The sequence below is a fragment of the Olea europaea genome, chromosome 21 (assembly GCF_002742605.1).
Source record: "Olea europaea var. sylvestris chromosome 21, O_europaea_v1, whole genome shotgun sequence".
In the NCBI taxonomy this organism is placed as follows: Eukaryota; Viridiplantae; Streptophyta; class Magnoliopsida; order Lamiales; family Oleaceae; genus Olea; species Olea europaea.
In genome coordinates, this window is record NC_036257.1 from 9,945,557 (window position 1) to 9,953,733 (window position 8,177).

Here is an 8,177-nt window from a genome sequence, read left to right on the forward strand (position 1 = left end):
TGGTCCAATCAAAGAAATTGCTTGCCTCACACATTCCATAGGATCGATCTCTAACCACGAAGTCTTCACATGTCCCAAATGCCCACAATAATAATAGCACAAGAATGATTAACCAAGAAGGGGTAAATTGGTTTTTGAAACTTTTTTGAAAGTTAATCTTTTATCAACCAAGTCAAGAACAAATAGATCAATCAAATAATAAGCATAAATAAAATAACAAAAAGTAAAGAGAAGAGAGTGTACAAACGATATAATTATGAAGGTTCGATCCAAATCAATAATCTACATCATTTATTACCAAGTTTTCTATCACGAGCAAGGCCATTTCAATATATTGGTTGACTTATGTTGTAATCAAAACCCTTACAACTATTTCGGTGACTTACAAAAAAGAACTCCAATTCTTATATAATATTGAGCTTTAAGGCATTTTACAATAAAGCTTCGCTCTTAATAAATGATACAATTAAGTACTAATAGAAACTAATACTTCAATAAATAGTAACAAAATGATGAATCAAGTGTTAGATGAGAAAATTTTGATGAATATGATGATTTCAATTTTTATTCAATCAATCAAATTTTTTCAATATGAAAAAGATACTAAATAAATATAGCATAAGCTCAAATAATTTTGCTCAAATATTGCTCCTTTTAAGGCATTTAAAGACCATTGCAATGAATGTAGAAAGAGAATTTATTTATAAGGGATAAAGAGCAAAACTCTCTAGGAGTATGGATAAGGGTCCATACGTTTGCCTCAAGTCCAGAAGAACAAAGTAGCCATTAGACGTAAAAAAATCATAATAGTAAAAATTTTGATCGTTGGAAGTGCTGGATGTACACCTAGTCTGGTCGATCGTCCACCTTCCACCTAACTTTCTCGTTCTGGCTTCGTTTGATTCAATTTGAATGTTTTGAAAAATGTAGACTTTAAAAGTGTTTTCAACTAGTTTTTCAAGTTAAGTGCTATTTTTGAAAACACAGTCTAAATTCAAAATACCAATTTGAAAATTTATCTTACATTTGATTAAAATAATTTATACAAGTGATAATCAAAATAGCTTTTAGTGCATAAAATAGTTTAAAGGTTTAATCATTCATTGTTAAAAATTAAAATATTAGTACCTGTACACTTGAATCAAAATGTCTAGTCTGTGATCTTTCTTTGAAGTTTGATTAAACTCTTATCGTAAAAGATTTGACTTGAATTCTTGGCTTCAATCTTGATCTTTGTTGTGAGTCCAATTGGTAATATGTTAGTTTTGATTATGATCGTTTGACGACAATCGATTGATTAATATGTTAGTTTTGATTATGATCTTTTGACGACAATCGATTGCTTTATTATTGAATGTTTTGAATAATATAATCACTTAAATTCAATTGTTTGTTATGATCAAAACTATAAGGTCAAAATCAACCATAGATCAATAAATAACAAAACCTTCGTGACCCTATTCGCTTAGAAACTTCAGACATTGTCACTACAAATGAGAAAAACAATATGATTGGAAGCAAGAACAATTGGCGAGTCGCTGTCAGTGAGGATTAGTCATCTGTGAATGCTATGGTTGGCGGTTGCATTGTTACCGTGAGTGAAGTCTATGATTTATGGAGTAGATGGTGTTTGTTGATTTGGGAAAAATTGAAATGGTTATTTTGATTTTAAAGAAGAAAAAACATGCCTCTTTCATTTTTTATTTTATTATTATTATTTTTTAACAATGTAAAAACATTGTAATCATTACATTTGGCACAAGTTTTAAGCTAACTAGGATAATCATGGTGATTTGACTTCTTTTAACTGGCGCAAGTTGTCATGTCCAATTTTTGTCCATCACGTTAACGAATAAGGTAACAATTTGAGGGTGATGGATGACTCCCTAATAAGAAAAGTTCAACAAGCACTATGAAGCAGATTAAAGTTTAATAAACAGCGTGTCACTAAAATATAGAGTTAACTCACTCATTTTACACCCCTATTTATGTCGAGCACAAGTAACTTGTGGGGGGAGGAGGGGGGGTGTAAAAATTGATATCTGTCAAATGGAAATGGCGATTGGACTTTTTAATTTAATACTTTTTTTTTTTATACTCAGGTATCCCAATTTCGCCAGATTAAATCCTGAACCTCTAGCCACCGACCCCTCAGTGACTCGAGGAGGTAAATCGCAGGTTATACTCTTGTTGGCTTTCAGGTTCCCATTTGATTTATACTCCTGGCCCCAAGAGAATCATCATCACTGTGTTGATCAGGAATTGAACTCTCCACGCTGAGGTTGCAAGCCCGCCATAGTGATTGTTCCACCAATTCGGATGTGCCCTGGGGGGCGTTTCATCATAAAGTTCTTCTAAAATTAATACTTTCTTGAGTTTATTACATGGTGTCCATTCCTCTTTGTTTAATACAAGGTTAGGACAAAAAACAGATGGCGCTGCATGTGAAACCCTCATATCAAAAATATCATTTGCGTAATTAAAACATGCAACGCTTTCTTTTTCCGTATTTTAACTTTTTCTATAGTTCGCTACGTAAAATATACTTTAATTTACTTTCTGCCACATAAAATACATTGAAATATGTATGAAAGGGAAACTTCGGCACAGAGTTCTTACAAAGGATCAATGATTCTCTTACAGCTATGTCATAGAATAACTCGGTTTTGATAAAACAGATCGAAAATTAAGCAATAATTATACTAGATGCTTTCTTTTACTTCAAACGGTTTAAAGATAATTACTAAGCCTCGTTTAATGTTAATTTTTCACTCAAAAAAATCAATTTTTTGACCGTTATTTTACTATTTCAGTTGTCATTTTTTACTTATTCGTCTCATTTTTATTTATTTATAATTTAAACAGAATAAACAACTTTCAAACATTCTTAGGGCTTGTTTGAGCCACATTATTTTCAAAAAAAAATACATTTTTCAACAGTGATTTGATATTATTTCAACCACACATTCTTCAATAAAATAATATTACACGCAAATCAAAATTTTTTTCTTATATTTTTAACCACACATTTCTCATTGATTTGACATGAATAATGTATTTTTTTCTAAAATGTGGCTCAAAAATGGGTTTAAAATTAACACCCGCATCACATCACCACCCAACGTGCCTTAACATGGCACCCCTCACCATCACCTTATTCCACCAGAAAGGCTCCACACGCCCCCTCGCTATCACCTTATACCGCCATCGTCATCAAAATCACCACCACTAGATACTACCATTTTCAACCTCCATCTCTTTTCCAAATTCCATCATCAAAACCATCGCACTCCACCACCACTCTCAAGTGCCGATCATCTGGACCATTCTACGAATACATTTCTATTCAAAATGATTGTTGTATATCTAAAGCTTTTGTTTGTTGTGGTTGTGGATGATAAGTTGGCGACTAAAGAGGCAATAATCAAAATCCCATCATGGTCGAGGCTGCAATGATGGATACCCATCGCGTTGGAGCCTTCAATGCTGGATTTCAGATGCGGTGGGTGGCGGTCGTTAGTGTTTAGAATTAGAGTAACATGTCACAATTTGTTACTTTGCAAGTAACATGAGTTACACATTATGCTACTCTGCAAGTAACAATGTTACCTAGAGAAATCAGTTGGTAGAGGAAGGCTCGGGTGAGAAACGGTGCTAGATGAGATGTAAATTTGGAAACAGAGTCACTTATTAGCATTTTTGTTACTATGTATAAAAAAAAATATTAATGCATATGTCACTAACATGAAAATAAGTTAACATGGCAAAAATAAAATTAGTGAAATTAAAAATAAAAATATTGGTAAAAAAAGTAACGTGTATATTACTAAATGTAAAATATGGCAACAAAGTAAAAATTTAAAAATTGAAAACAGTAGTTTTAGTTTTTCAAAAAAATAGTAGGGTAGTTGTGTAATTATTTCTATAATATGTAAAAAGTCAAATATCACTATCAATTTATGCGGTATTGTGAACTTGATTTGATTCTCTAAGGGATTGTGTAGGTGGTAGTGAACCAATCGATTTAGTATTCCGTGGAGTCTTCTAATATATTGGACAATGAATTAGGATAAACTGTCATTAGACTGATGACGATCATCACTAATGATGAATGACGTTATTAAAAAATAAATAAACTTTCACTATGAATAATGCTATCCATTTGGTATTGATGAAATGACATTATTCAAAATAAATACACTTTAACAATGCATAATAATACTATCAAGGTGGTGTTTACTACTGTACCCAGGGCACATTTCCAAGTGGTAAAAGGGAAAGGTGGAGAAATACAGCTTTGTTTGAGACTGCTGCGTCAAGAGTTCGAATCCTGAAATATGGATTTGGCTCTTGGGTAAGTGCAAACGTACAAGCAGCCTTCCACCCTGTACCCTTGGAGGCATAACCTGCAATTTACCTCCTCCACGATGCTTCAGGGTAGGGACGGTGAGGGACCCTTAAGGTTGGGGTTCAACCTTTTAAGGTGGTGTTTACTACTAGTATAAATGGTACTAGGGTTTACCTTTAATTGTTAATAAATCAAAACGCATCTCGACTTTATTTTGACCATCAAATGCAATGAAGTGGTGATATATTTTAATTCATTGAACTAAATCAGGGTTAATTGTCATCTAGATTGGTAATGAGAACACTTCACAATGAATAATGCTACCCAATTTGTGCTTAGTAGTACTATAGGTGACGGTAAGGTCTTAATGTATCAAAATGCATCTCGACTTTACTCGAATGATTAAAGGCAATGGAATTGTGGTGTATTTTATTGTCATTAGATAATGAGTTAGGGCCAACTCTCATATAAACCTGTGATGAATAGCATCATTCAAAAATAAATGCATTTCAAAATGAGTATTGCTATCTGGCTCATACTCACTAATTTAGGTGACAATGGAGTTTAAATTTAATTGTCAATTACATAATTGCATTTTAACTTTTATTTAAACAATAAATCAGAGTCAACCATTACGTAGATGGGTGATGAATAACTTTATTCAAAATATGTACTTCACAATATATAATCTTATCGAGTTGATGCTTAACACTAATCTAGGTGGTATTAGGTCTGCATTTTTAGCCACCGTTTGGTGGAAATAAAAATTAGATTTTAGTAAATGTTGATAGAAATGGATGAATTGTGCGGTTGAAAAGTTGTTTGTCTTATGAAATATATAGTTAAAATTAATTATTGAGTTTAATTTAGATTAAAATCTAAATTTTAATTTCTACTAAACAAGAACTTAATTGTTAATAAATAAAAATACATCTAAACTTCGTTGGACAATTAAAGGTCGATCCTAATGTCTCTTAAACTGGTACTATTAGTATATCTTTTCCTGAGTTGCAATGAAACTTAATGTATATTTGTCAAAAATTATAATTATGTGAACAAAAAATAGGTAAAAGTAATATGTCCTCCGAAAGATTTAGATGAATGCAGAGTTTGACCAAATTATGAGAAATTATATACTTCACAAAAATGGACTTAGTAAATAGTTTCCCAGTTGAGGAGAAAATTATACAATTTAAGAATAAAATAAAAATAAAATTTTTGTTCACCATACTGTCTAATTTAGGATAACATTGCGAATTAAAACATACTCTTAATTGATTAAATTATATAAGACAAGTTATAATTTATTATAAGGAAGAGATCACATTTCACGCGTAAGTTTACCTCAATTCAAAAATCAAGTAAATACTTTTAAAATTCAAAAATCAGCTACATAATTAATTATTTATTTATTTTTATTAAATATAGATAATAAAGTCACAATTACATGAGTAATAGTCACATATTCATAATTATATATCACAGATTTATTTACTGGTCACATATCGACAAACTAATTGATCAAATGATTATTTTGTAGTCACAAATCAAAAATTTTGTAGGTCACATATTATTTCGAGGTCACAAATTATTCAAATTATAGGTAACATATGTTACAGTTTATCGGTTACAAATTATTTTGCTCACAATTATCAAATTTTAAGTTTAAGTTGGTCACAAATCAAATACTAGGTCATATTTCATGCCACCACTGCCACTTTCCACCACACTCACCTCATCCTTGTTGTAGGCCACCATCTTGCCGTCGACACTACCAATCTACCCCCACCGTCAATTCCACTACCAACAAGAACCGCTCAATTCCCCTGACACAATTAAAACAAGACCACCACCACCACTCCAACCAAAAAAACACCACAACAAGCATTACCACTACCCCCAACACGGCACCACCACCACCACGAGCGCCACCACCTCCACAATGACAAATCACTGCCACCACCAAATAGTCAAACCACAACCTTACCACCAACACCACAAAAACACACCTCGTCGCATAACCACTAAGAAAATTGTCACCCCTAGATCCTACCAATAAAAACCACCACAGCATAAGGTCCCCAACTAATGAAAAAAAAAAAGCAGGGCAACGGAGTTTATAGCGCTACCATCTCTCGCGGCAATGGATGAGGTCGCCGCTACTAAAAATCGGACTGTCGCTCACAGTTGAAAACCATAGCAGCCTCCACCACCACCACACCTGACACCACCACTGTTGAAAATCGAATCAGCGCTCACATTCGCGATTTCATGAGGCGTCGTGCCCCTTGTAGTAGTGCCGGTAGAGGAAGGGAGATTCTGTAGAGTGCAAGCGCTCAGATTTTTCGACGCCAGTAGAGGTGGTCTCCAATGATAGAGATGGGAGAGAGCACAAGCAGTTACGAGAGACGTAAGCAAGAAAATGAGAGACGGAGAGTGAGAGGATGGAAAGGGGGATTTTAATTTTAGGGTTTAGTACCTGATTTATGCATTATCAAACCTTGCATCTGATTTTAAAATTGTGATTTTTAAACACCGACTTTGGTGTAATTTCCTCTTTATTATAGGAGTTGCGCCTTTTTAAATTGGTTCGATTCAATTACTATTACTAAACATGCCTTACAATCACCATTATGTGCAATTTATATACTTTTCCCCATTTCCATATCCAACAAGCGTAGATGTAAAATATCAATAGGTTAGATCGATGAAGACGTAAATATCAAATATTGGAAGCTAAGAAATATATAATTATACAAGTATGATTATAGATTGCTTTATCATGAAAACTCATTATTCTGTTAATGGTCGGTCATTTTCAGCTGCGTGTATAATGGTTCAAAATTCATTTTAACGGAAGAAGTTTGACCGCATATAATAGATATAAATACGAATAATAAATTCATTTGCCATGTAACGAACAAATTATTAGACCAAATTATTTAAATCCTAACTTAACATTTAGATGGTGGATAGAGGGAATTTAATTTGTGCATGGACTTGATATCTCGATAGAAGAATCAGATTATAAGATCGTTGATCTTGAAAACCTTATATTTATGTTCCGAAGGAGCATTAGTCAATCGTGTACAAGATTTAATGCCTCGTTCAACACCTTATCAAGCATGTATCTCCAAAGCGAAGCCAACAACGTAACACACAACTTAGCTAAATTAGTGTTTATAGCATTTTGGGAGTCTTGTTTTGTCAAATGGACTTCCTAGAGATATAATTGAATAAAATTGGTTTTCTTTTTGGTTTTAGGGAAAAAAAAAACAAAAAACTTGTCTTGTACTATTGTAATTTAAATGAAATTTCGTAAAAAAAATAAAAATCATCAATTTAAAATAAATGAAAAGAAACAAAACTTTAAGCTTGATCACTCAAGACAGTAATTCAACGTGACAACCCAAAGAAGATTTCAACAGATATACACTAAACAAATTAAATTCAATATTTTTATATCTAACTGGGGAGCGTTCCTCCTACACATGAATTTGATAAGTATTTTTGACAAATAATCGTAACTTTTAGATTAAGCAAATTCAATAGTTAATATCTCATAGATCTCAAGTGGTATAACCACTTGAGATCTATGAGATATTAACTATTGAATTTGCTTAATCTAAAAAGGTCACAATTATTTGTCAAATCCATTTATAGGAAGAACGCTTCCCTATCTAATTTAGGATTGTTCTATAAGCAGTAATAATACAATAAAAGAGTATGAGTAATTATACCGTAGCATTGATATTCACATTGGACATGTTGAATTAGATAAAAGTAGAACAGTCAATTGAACGTGTCAATTGATAAATTTTATCACTAG